Source organism: Ursus americanus, chromosome 35 (genome assembly GCF_024610735.1).
Source record: "Ursus americanus isolate L20-20 chromosome 35, mUrsAme1.1.p, whole genome shotgun sequence".
In the NCBI taxonomy this organism is placed as follows: Eukaryota; Metazoa; Chordata; class Mammalia; order Carnivora; family Ursidae; genus Ursus; species Ursus americanus.
The window spans coordinates 26,072,370-26,084,948 of NC_142161.1; the positions used below are offsets into that span (position 1 = coordinate 26,072,370).

A 12,579-nucleotide genomic window follows, 5' to 3' on the forward strand; every position below is an offset into this window, starting at 1 on the left:
TGGACAGTGAGAACGAATTTTACTATTTGAACTTTTTTTTATTTCATCTAGTAGATTATAATTACAGCCTTGATAATAAATTTTAGGAACACCTAAGAACTCTTTGGAAATGGTTGAAATGGACTTTGATGACGTGAATGACACAGACTGTGTAAAAGAAAAAGATACACAGAGGGTAAAGAAGAAATAAAAGCATGTCCAGCAAACTAAGATAAATTTTTCAGAAATAGTTAAGAATCATCATACTGGAGCTACAGCTCTTAATTAGAATTCTAATCCAAAACCAAACACATCTGCTTTTCTTAACACTGAGATGTGAATGCTTCAGTCTTTTGTTCCAACAAACTTCCACCCAACAATTCAATGTTTTATGTGGAACAATTTTCTAATCCACCGCATTGTCATTTTGTTTATTTGTTTGACCACTTTATCAACTTCAAGTTTACACAAAACATCTAGAAAATCCAAATTATTTAAGAAAAATAATCTCAGAGGCAATCATTACCAAATAGAACATGTGGCTTCTCCCAAATGCACAAGTTTTATTTGTGATGGGAGTGCATGATTAGCCATTAGAGAAGAAGAAAAAAATAACTGGAACAGCTAAAACAATTCTACAGTGTAATGGTTTCATCATCGTCATTTCACCGATTCACATCTGCGACTATATTGAATCTGGTACTAATTAAATAGGGACATCACAGGAAATAAAACATCTGGACCAGAATCATGGCTGAGGTACTCATCACAAACATCATCAGTCCCTCACACTTCCTTCTCACTCGACAAGGCTTTGTGTAGGAATATTTTTCTTCCTTAACACAATTCTGAAACAAGGAGTTTATTCCCATAAATATTTATGTTACCCATCTCCTTCCTTAGTGGAATATAATATTTTAAATTACTTCTGTTAAAATATTTTTTCCTCTGGTAATTTAGAAAATGAATCTCTTTTCACATCTACCTCTGGGGACAACATGGAGCTTTTTTTCATATTTATAATTCTTTTAGTTCTAATCACTATAATTTTCAAGAAGGTTCTTCCCAGGTCATTTCTTTGGCAGCTGGTAATACAGATATCATAGAGTATCTTCCTTAAGAGTTTTTGAAATCATCCTTATCCAGCACCAATAAAGAAGGTCACTAAGGTCTATATTAATGTCCAAAAATACACATATGTAAACACATACACACACACACACACAAACCTATTCAGTGTTTTTTTAAAAAAACACTGAATTTTGTACTTATTTTGTACTGTGTAGAAGGTTCAGAAATAGAGAAGAGCTTGAGACATTTATTTCATGGTGGTTGGGAGAGGTGCTACAGGATTCCTATGTCTCAAGCCAATCATTCAGTTGTGAAATGTCAAAGTCCTAAAAAAAAAAAAAAAAAAAATTAAAAAAAAAAAATTGGTCTGTTTCTTCCCCTCCTTCCCACATTCATACAAAGGGGGGATTGTAACCTCTGCTATCAGACTTCTCAAGGTAGGAGTTTCATCAGGATTACTTTAGCGGAAGGTCAGGTTGTATCTATTCACTGAAACTACATGGGACTCCAAAATCCTGACACTGCTCTGGCTATAACCCTCAGCGTAAGTCTTCCCCAGCACCGTTACACAAACAAGGAACCAAAGGCGTCTAAAGTTTCTTTTGTTGGGTCTTCCTGCTTGAGACTAAAAGAGTTCAACAGTGACTGAAAAAGTCTAAACTTAGAGAGTTTACATTCTACCTGAGAACAGACTCCTAAATTAATTCACAATATCCAATGAGAAAGGAAGTTTGTGTTACTGTTCAGAGATTTATGGTTAACATTGATTTTCAATAATTACAGCCATTTACATTTTTATATTCACTAAATAAATAAGCCTACAGAAGGAAGGGGTAGAAAGTAGGTCTGTTACCCTTTGAGATGTTACCATAGTTTTAGGGTGTTTTGTTTTCCCTGGAAATATAAAGTTTAAATACCTGATTTGGGTATACCATATACAAGACTGGACAAAAATCCTGTTTTCAAGATGAGAGCAGGCAAAGCACCAATATACTAGTGGATAAACCTATAACTGGATATTGTACAGGAGAAACCTCAAAACTCCAGAACTTGAGCCTTTTCTGGGGGGACATGTTTACTTCAGTTTCTAGTTGGTGTTTTTGTTTGTTTTTTGTTTTGGGGGGCTTTTTTACATATAATGTGAAGCATACAATAAAAACCTTTAATACTGAAGCATGAAAACATAACCCCAAATAAGAGGGGGATAAAAAGGTCTACAGATGTATACCCAGAGAAAACCCATATACTGAAATTGGCTGACAAGAATTTTTAAGGTAAGCATGACTAATATGTTGAATATGTTTATATGGAAAAAATGACCACCATGTGTGAACAGATGAATTTCAGCAGGGAAAAAAAAAAATGGAAACTAAGGATGACCAAAAAATAGAAATTCTAGAAGGAAAAAATGTGGTATTAGAAATAAATCATCAGATAACCGTAAGAGCAGAAGAAAGTTTCAGTGAACTCAAAAATATGTTACAAGAAAATATGCAAATAATAGTACAAAGAAATAAATGGGGGAAAATGAACAAAGCTTCCGATATTGGTAGGAAAATATCAAAAAGCATAACAAAAATGTAACTGAAGTCTCAGAATGAGAGAGAGAGAGAATACCAATCTTCACAAACTCTCATACAATAGAGGAGGAAAGACTTCCCATTTTATAAAGTCAATGTAACTTCTGACATAAAAATCTGATAAAGCTATTATAAGAAAATAAAATAGAGCAATATTCCTTAAGATCAAAGATGGGAAAATCCTTTAAAAATATCAGCAAATGAGACAAAACAATGTGTGGGAGGGGTGGGGGAAGGATAATAAAGAAAAAATCATGTGATTGTCTTAACAGATGCAGAAAAACATTTGACAAAATTTAACACCCATTTGATAATTTCTTAAAAAGAATATATGCCCTCAGCAAACTAGGAATTGAAGAAATCTCTTCAATCTGATAAAGGACACCTAGAGATAACCTCACGCTTAATGCTGAAAGACTAAATGTCTCTTCCCTGAGGTCAGGAACAAGGTTAGAATGCCTACTCTTGTCACTCCTGTTCAACACGGCACTAGATGTTCTGGCCAATGAACAGTGCAAGGAAACCAAAAACAAGTTTTCAGGGAAGGAAAAAGTAAGATTGGTATTCACAGATGATGTGTATACATACAAAATCCTAAAGAATCTTTTAAATACCTAGTCAAGTTAATAATGAACTAAGCACATTCTCAAAAATCAATTCTGTTTCTATATATTAGCAATAAATAGAAACATTAAAAATACAATTGTTTTTCATACAATTGAACAATACACTACCAGAAAATATCAAATATTTAGGGGAAGAGATATTAAAGACTTCTGGGCAAAAACTAATTTGAGATGGATCATAAACATTAAAGCCATACTCTTTTTTTTCCTTCAAGTTTTTATTTAAATTCTAGATAACATATAGTGTAACATCGGTCTCGGAGTAGAATTTAATGATTCATCATTTACATACTACCACCTGGCACTCATCACAACAAGTGCTCTCCTTAACCCCCATCAGCCGGTTAGCCCATCCCCCATCCACCTCCCCCCCACCCAGCAACCTTGTTTGTTCTCTAGTTAAGAGTCTCCTATGGTTTGCTTTCCTCTCTTTTCCAAGCCACCTCCCTGCTTCCCCTACGTTCATCTGTTTTAACTCCACATACTCTTTCTAAAAGAAAAAATTTTTGTGGCCTTCGTAAGGGCAAAGACGGAGACAATATAAAAATCACTAATCATAAAATTAAAAATAATCAGACTTCATAAAAACTAGAAAATTCTGCTTACCGAAAGACTTAAACTACAGACTGGGGGGAATATTTTTTATATATAGGACAAAAATAATATCCAAAAATAAGTTTTTTAAAAGCCCTATGATTCAATAAAGCCAACAACCAATCTCAAATGAGTAAAATATTTGCACATACTTCACAAGACACAAGAACCAATAAACATATGAAAAACTGTCCAACAGCATTAGTTATCAAGAAAACACAATTCAGGGCCACAATGAAATACCATTTTTACTTGTTAAAATGGCTAAACTACTAGACAATACTGAATGCTGGCAAGCAATTAGAACACTTACACATTGCTAATGGAAGTGTAAAATAGTACAACCACTTTGGAAATATCATATGACCCTGCAATATTATCTCTGAATATTAACCCAAAAAATAGGAGTATGCTTACAAAAACAAAACAAAAAAACAAAACAAAACAAAAACTTGTACAAGAACAATCATAGAAGTTTTTCATAATAGCTACAAACCAGAAACAACTCAAAGGTTTACCAACCCCTGCATAGACCGTGATCTAGTCATACGATGGAATACTACTAAAAAAAGGGGGTGAGCCATTAATACATGCAAAACATAAATTAACATCAAAACACCATGTTAGACAAAAGAAGCTAGATTCAAATGAGCACATATCAAGTTATTTCATTTACATTTAGGCAAGACCACGCAGAAATAATCTATGGTGATGGAAATCAGACTAGCTTATCCTGGGGGCCAGGGAATTGACTGAAAGGGTTGCGGAGCAATGAACTGCTCTAGATCCTGATTGAGTAGAAGTCACAAGCTGTGTAGAATGGTCAAAGGCCCTCAAACTCTGCACTGAACATCTGTGAATGCCACTAATGTAAACGAAAGCTCCCTAAAAGAAAGAAAGATAAGAAATGTATAAGACAAGGGTTAGGAAAGACCAGTTTATCTGGGAGTGCCAGATACAGAGCAAGAGTCATTACTCAAGGTTTAATAAATGGCCACCATATGCAAAGCATTCACAGAGAGGTAAAAAGTAGAACATTTGCCGAGATTAAGAAATTTAAACTATAATGGGTGTTCACATTTGGCACCATGCTCTATTTATATTCATGAAAGGGTCTCCTCAATTAGAAATATCACCCGTGGAGCAGGAAAGTAGTAAGAACAATGCTCATTAAGTGGAATCAGTCAAGACAAGTCTAAAACCAAGCAAGCAATTAGTCACATACCTCATGAAAAGGGAGCCCGTCCAGGAAAAGACCTTGAGCTTACCATGCTGGGTGAAGGAGGCCGATTCCTCACCGCGGCGTGGGAGAGAAATCCGAGGGCTCTGAGTAGTATGAGACCAGAGAAGCACGAGGCCCAGAGAAGGGTTTTTATAAGGAATCTGGTACCGGTGGTGAGCTGGGGTCTGCTTTCGCAGAGCCAATGTGCACACCTGATTCCACTCAACTTCCTTTGCATCCACAGGGGCAAGACCTCAGCTGCCCCTGAAAACTTACGAGCACAGACTTAACAGTCAGAATTTCAAGGCCTGTCTGGCCATAGTCTCTATTTTCTTCCTTAATTCTTGGCTCCAAGCAGCTGTTTTCTCAGTGTTCTTCCTGACTCCAAACCTTCATTACAGCTTTCTGGATTCTCCTGGAGTTCTCTGGCCTTGCCTGTAACCTGTGTGTATAATAGCTCTCCCACAGACAGGGCTTCTCTACACAGGTGTCGCTGTCTAGCCATCTGGGCCAGTCCTGGGCCTCCCCCACCTGGAGGTAGTCTGCATTAGTCTGCCCTCAGCTGGGCCTATGTCCCTTAATATTCAAGGCTCCCTTCAAGATAAGGAACTCCATGTTTTCCAGACATTTTTAAAATCGCAATGGGGAGCCTTAACTGAGTTTGCTCTAACAATTTACCAGAAAAGTCCACTCCTGCATTTATCATTCACTAGTATTGAAAAATTAAAGAAATCACAGCCTTGGGCTAATTTTACTCCTCCTTTCCCTCAATTTCTGTCTTCAAACTTATTTACCATTTTCAGCTAGTGTCAGAATGGCATTTGGTGGGATTGAGGCAATGAATCTCCCAAGAAGCCCTGAAATCCTAGCAGGTGCGAGTCTTCCAGCGTGAGACAGGCCTTGTCATTACCAGAAGCTTCCTGAGAACAGGCTTTCACTCAGCCAGTCCTCACCCAGGACCCAGAGGAGCCCAGGCCCACACCCAAATCTTGTAACTGGGACAGGAGCAGAGGTTATCACTCTGAGGGCTGTAACTGCTCTTGGCTCTGTATATTTGACAAATTTAATCTTGCCCCCAGGAAATCCAGGCTTTCCCGTTTGTTCTTAAATGGATTAAAAGGCTCCAGGTCTTTTTCAGACTCATTCAACATGGGTGGGTGAAGCGGCCCGGCCCCTGCGGTTTTAGCCCATTTCTCACTAGCAATGCGGAATTTACCAGGTCCCAGCCATCACTGGTATGATTCTTCGTCCTGTTTCCATAATGAGGCCTTCTGATTGCTGGCTTTATATCTTGACAGAGTTCATTACCCTCCCCACTTAAAGAGGGGTACCGAGTTTTCTAATAATACTACTCAAGGAAAAAGACTGAGAGAACTAAAAGGCAACAAGAGAGGGAGAGAGAAAAGGAAAGTCTTTTTAAAAAAGACCTATAATACAGGTGGCTTCACAAGAAGGCCAACCACCTTGCAGGACATGCTCTTAGCCTATTACGAAGGCAGAGTGAGCCCAGTCTACAAACTCCTGTGCACAAGTGATAACTCTATTTTTAAATAATTTAATGCCATTTCTCTTCCTACCAGGAATGCAGAAACTTAGTCCCTATCCATTTGGAGTCCCACACTTCCCTCCAGGTTTATGTCAAGGTTTCCAGAGCTATTCAGAATATTCAGACACTGAGGATGGCCCATCTATGGGTTCCAGAGCCAGGCTGTATGCTGGCCAGGGTATATCCGCTGAGGCCCCCAATTCAGGTCTGGCCTATCTTTCTGTGGATCTTCACTTAATCTGGTCTGAAAGGCATTTCTGGTCCCGTGGCTTCCTTTACTCAACCTATGCCAGCCTTGAGGAAGAGACTAATTCTGTCGCTTCCCTGCCTGGCTGGAACACAGGCCCCTGGGTGAGCCTGTCTACTAGAGCCAAGGAGATACTCTCTACCTGGGACTTCATCCACTCCAGAACCCTACCCTAGATGAAGTACACACAACGTCCCCTGCCCCCACCACTCCTGCACTCCTCATCCGCTGATGCGCCATTTTGCTCAAGGCAGACAGAGAGGAGGAGAGAAAATGAAGTTGAAGGAGGAAAACCCGAACAGTTGCCACTTCCTACTGTCATAGTGGGTCAGAGTTCAGAATGCATGCCAACACTGAAACTGCCTAATTTGCAAACTGCATTGTGTAGGGAAGATTTAGGAAAACTCTGCTACAGTTAGTAAAATTTTATGTGGGTCAACTGGCTTTATAATTATATACTCAAGAATCGCTTTCGAACAATATGGATGGGTCCAAAGGTTGGAAATAACACATGGAAGAAATAGGAACTCATTAAGGACAGTGCTGTTGTAGAAAGAAAACAAGAGAAAGGTGGAGAAAAAGAGGGGCAGGGCCCCCAAGAATCCCAGAGGGGGGTAAAAAACATTCCATTCCCCAGCAGGGCAAAGTGGCTCAAATCATGCATAGAGGATTGGCCCTTATGCCTGGCTTCCGCCTGATCTCCTGAGCCCCAGGGATTTGTATGGGCTTTTCTCTCCCCCACCCCCACCCCCACCCCCGCCCCCAACTCTTGCCTTGAGTAGAAGCAAAAGAAGGAGCCACAGGATTAACCATATCGGAGTGACTTGCTAAATGATACAATGTTTTGGTAAACAGACTGGGAAGGGTGATTGTTAGTTTCGTTAGAATAAGCAGTTAGGTTTTAACAGGATGACTGGAGGTCATATTCCTGCAAAGGGGGAGTCAGGGTCAGCTAAGAGGAGAGTCAGAGGCCTGTCCTGATAGCACTCCAACACAAAGCCACAAGAAAGCAAACCAGACAGGCCCGAGACAAAGAAGGCCAGAGGCTCTGTCAAGTAAGGGCGAAAAGCTCAAAACCTGCTCCCAAGGAAATCTCCTCCCCAAGTAATAAATATTCACCCCTGAATAACACTGTCAGTCAAAGAGACCCAAACCCTGGGGCATGTGGCTCTCCGTGGAGCTTGCCTGCTCTCCTATCTCAAGAGTAGACTGTCACTGTCATCAGCTTTCCCACTGTGTGGGCTCCGTCCTTGAATTTTTGCTTGCAAGGAGACTAAGAGCCTCCAGGGACATCTCAGCCACAGGCTGGGCGGAGGCCTCAGGGCCCCGGGGTCTCCCCAGTCTACCGGGCAACAGTTTCCCTAGACTGTTTCTTTGGTGATTTTCACGCACTAAAGAATATGAAGGGGAGTTAAATATAGTAATGCATACGTCACACGTATCAGACTTTTACGACAGGAATACACACGCAACTTAAACTCGGTCCAGAGCTTCAGCGATGTTTTCCCTGCAGAAGGCAAGAGATGGCCGCAGCTTGGCTGTGTCAACCACGGGCCAGAGCGTGTGAGTGCCAGAGGCAGGCTTTCTAACACAGCCGAGCACGCACAGTTCCAGATAGCCCCGAGAAAAGACCGCCAAAGGCTGGGAAGCTCTTGCTTGCTCCTGGTTAAATAATTACTTCTCTTTGTTCATTGATCATTTCAGAGTTTGATCCAATTACTGCCCCATTTCTGCTCCCATTCAGAAAATTTACAATGCCCGTATAATCTCAGACTGACAGGATGTAGGGCTACTCTGCTCTGCAAAGGCCTAACAGGTCTTTAATTCTTTTCGAACAGACCATTTTCTGATTAAAAACTTTTGAATTTCTGGTTAAATACTCGGGAAATATCTTCAGAGAAAGACTCTGTAATGTATCCGGGGCCATTACGGTGGCTGTGGATCAGCTCATTGTTGGTAGAGCTCCTTGGGGCTCAGTTAGAAGACTTTTTTTATTTTCTATACAAATGCTCAAGGCTTATGTTTGCACACAGTTAATTTGCATTTTTATGGGGATGAACCCATTTTGTATGCCAGGGAGTCATCTGTGGATTTTGCACAGGATACTTTTTTTTTAAATGCATTTAACATAATGAAGGATAGATTGCTAGATATTAAAGCATAGAGGTTAGTACAAAATATTTGAAAATGTGTTTCATCTAGACATATTAAAATGAGAAATATTATGTCTTTCTCCTTGAAAACTGAAATCTATGCAATTTGGACAGAGTATATATTTATATAAGAGTGTGTGTGTGTATGTAGAACGCACATACTTGATTAGATCTTTTATAAAAGAGTGACTTTTTGTAAAATTTAATAAAAAATAATGAAGTTATACAGAGTATGCAACAAGAAATGTTCAAGTTGCCAGAATTCTACAACTGCTATAGAATCTGCATGATGGAAGATATTTAAAATTAACCAGAAAACATCATAAGTAGAGATAACACAGAGGAAATTAGCGTGGATTCTTTTCCAAAAGAAATGGATGGAAAAGGGGGAGTTAAGATGGCGGAGGAATAGGGGACCCCTTTTTCAGCCAGTCCCCTGAGTCGAGCTGGATAGGTACCAGACCATGCTGAACATCCACAGAATCAGCCTGAGACGCAGGAAGATACATCTGGATCTCTACAAACGAACATCTCCAGTGCTGAGTATTGAGGTACGAAGCGGGGAGCCGTGAAATCGTGCACAGATATCGGAAGATAAACGGAAGGGGGAGGGAGCCGCCGCGTTTGGGCGCCGGGAAGCGGTAGCCACCTGCACGGGGGAGCGGGCAGACTCGCAGACGGCACCTGCCAGAAAACAGACTGTGACTGTGAGCGGGAAGCGCGTGCCACCAGACTTCTCACGGAACTCCGTTGTGCTCACTGGTACCAGACTGAGACCGGGAGCTCCGGGGGCGCGCGGGGGCAGCTGGCGGCTGGCAGTTGGCGGTGTTAAAACACAAAGGAAAGAGACGCGCCAGTCCTGGAAGTGAGGGCAGGGATGCAGTGTGTGGAGTGCACATCTCGGGAGGCTGCAGGGTTGAGCAGCACCAACAGTAACAGAGTTAAAGTGGCCAGAACATTAGTAGAGAACGGGCCGCAATCCCTCTGTTCTGTGACAGAGGCTGAAATTCAGCCGCTGCTGCTCTGACTCTCAGAAGAGGCACAGCAAACCGCCAGGGAAAGCCGCCAGAGAACAAAAGCCTGGAAATACCAGCTCAGAGAGTGCCCATCCCCATCCCCCCTCGCAGGGGACGCGGAGACTCTACCCAAACAGGGTTGCCTGGGTATCGGCGCGGCAGGCCCCTACCCCAGAAGGCAGGCGGAAAAATAAAGAAACCCACAACCCGGGCGCCTGGGTGGCGCAGTCATTGAGCGCCTGCCTTCGGCTTAGGGCGTGATCCCAGCGTTCCGGAAAGGAGTCCCTCACCGGGCTCCTCCGCTGGGAGCCTGCTTCTTCCTCTCCCACTCCCCTGCTTCTGTTCCCTCTCTCCCTGGTTGGCTGCCACATAAATAAATAAATAAAATCTTTAAAGAAGAAGCCCACATCCCTAAGACCCCTATAAAACAAGGGGCACGGCCTGGGACCCAGTCAATAATTTGGGCTCTGGACAACCCCGCAACCTCTCCTCATCAGAATGACAAGAAGGAGAAGCCGCACCAGCAAAGAAAAGACAGTGAGTCTGTGGCCTCTGCCACAGAAATAATGGATATGGATGTAACCAAAGTATCAGAAATGGAATTCAGAGTAACAATGGTCAAAATGATGAGTAGAATTGAAAAAACTATTAACAAAAAGGTTACTGAGAATATAGGATCCCTAAGGACAGAAATGAGAGCGAATCTGGCAGAAATTAAAAATTCTATGAGCCAAATGCAGGCAAACTAGAGGCTCTGACGGCCAGGGTGAATGAGGCAGAAGAACGTATCAGAGAATTGGAGGATGGGTTAGTAGAAGAGAAAGCTAAAATAGAATCTGGGCTCAAAAAAATCCAATCTCAAGAATGTAGATTACTGGAGATTACTGACTCAATGAAACATTCCAATGTCAGAATCATCAGCGTCCCTGAGGGGATGGAGAAAAACAGAGGTCTAGAAGAGATACTTGAACAAATTGTAGCTGAAAACTTCCCTAATCTAGCAAAGGAAACAAGCATTCGTGTCCGAGAGGCAGAGAGGACCCCTCCCAAGCTCAATCACGACAAACCTACACCACGTCACGTCATAGTGCATTTCGCAAATATTAGATCCAAGGATACAGTATTGAAAGTGGCCAGGGCAAAGAAATTTCTCACGTACCAAGGCAAAGGTATTAGAATTACGTCAGACCTGTCTACACAGACCTGGAATGAGAGAAAGGGTTGGGGGGCATTTTAAAGCTCTTTCAGAGAAAAACATGCAGCCAAGGATCCTTTATCCAGCAAGGCTGTCATTGAGAATTGATGGAGAAATAAAGACCTTCCAGAATCGCCAGTCATTGACCAATTTCTTAACCACGAAACCAGCCCTACAGGAGATATTAAGGAGGGTTCTATAAAAGTAAAAATGCCCCAAGAGTGATACAGAACAGAAAGTCACAATCTATAGAAACAAAGTCTTTACTGACAACATGGCATCATTAAAATCATATCTCTCAATAATCAGTCTCAATGTAAATGGCCTAAATGTTCCCATAAACGCCACAGGGTTGCAGATTGGATAAAAACACATGACCCATCCATTTGCTGTCTACAAGAGACTCATTTGGAACCTAAAGATACATTCAGACTGAAAGTAAAGGGCTGAAACACCAACTTTCACGCCAATGGACCTCAAAAGAGAGCTGGGGTAGCAATTCTCATATCAGACAGATTGGATTTTAAACTAAAGACTATAGTTAGAGACACAGAAGGGCACTATATTGTTCTTAAAGGATGTACCCAACAAGTGGATATGACAATTATAAATATCTATGCCCCCAACAGGGGAGCAGCAAGATACACAAGCCAACTCTTAACCAGAATAAAGAGACATATACGTAAAAATACATTAATAGTAGGGGACCTCAACACTCCACTATCAACAATAGACAGAGCACTGGAGCAGAAAACCAACATAGAAACAAGAGCTTTAAATGCCATATTCGACGACTTGGACTTCATAGATATATATAGAACACTACACCCCAGAACCAAAGAATACTCATTCTATTCTAATGCCCATGGAACATTCTCAAGAATAGACCATGTTCTGGGTCACAAAACAGGTCTCAAATGATATCAAAAGACTGAAATTATTCCCTGCATATTCTCAGACCACAACACTTTGAAATTGGAACTCAACCAGACGGAAAAATTTGGAAGAAACGCAAACACTTGGAGACTAAGAACCATCCTCCTCAGGAATGACTCGATAAACCAGGAAATCAAAAATCAATTTAAGCAATTTATGGAGACCAACGAGAATGAAAACACAACGGTCCAAAACCTATGGGATACTGCAAAGGCAGCCCTAAGGGGAAAATACATAGCCACCCAAGCCTCACTCAAAAGAATAGAAAAATCTAAAATGCAGTTTTTATATTCTCACCTCAAGAAGCTGGAACAGCAGGGGCACCTGGGTGGCACAGCGTTTAAGCGTCTGCCTTCGGCTCAGGGCGTGATCCTGGCATTGTGGGATAGGGCCCCACATCAGGCTCCTCCGCTA

General features: G+C 41.4%; 1 long non-coding RNA gene across 5 annotated transcripts in view; it reads right to left on the reverse strand.

Annotated features, from left to right (window-relative positions):
* The window catches only part of LOC123793426 (uncharacterized), a 384,501-nt gene that overhangs the window by 254,408 nt on the left and 117,514 nt on the right, over nt 1-12,579 (reverse strand). The gene's annotated exons all lie outside the window — the stretch shown is intronic.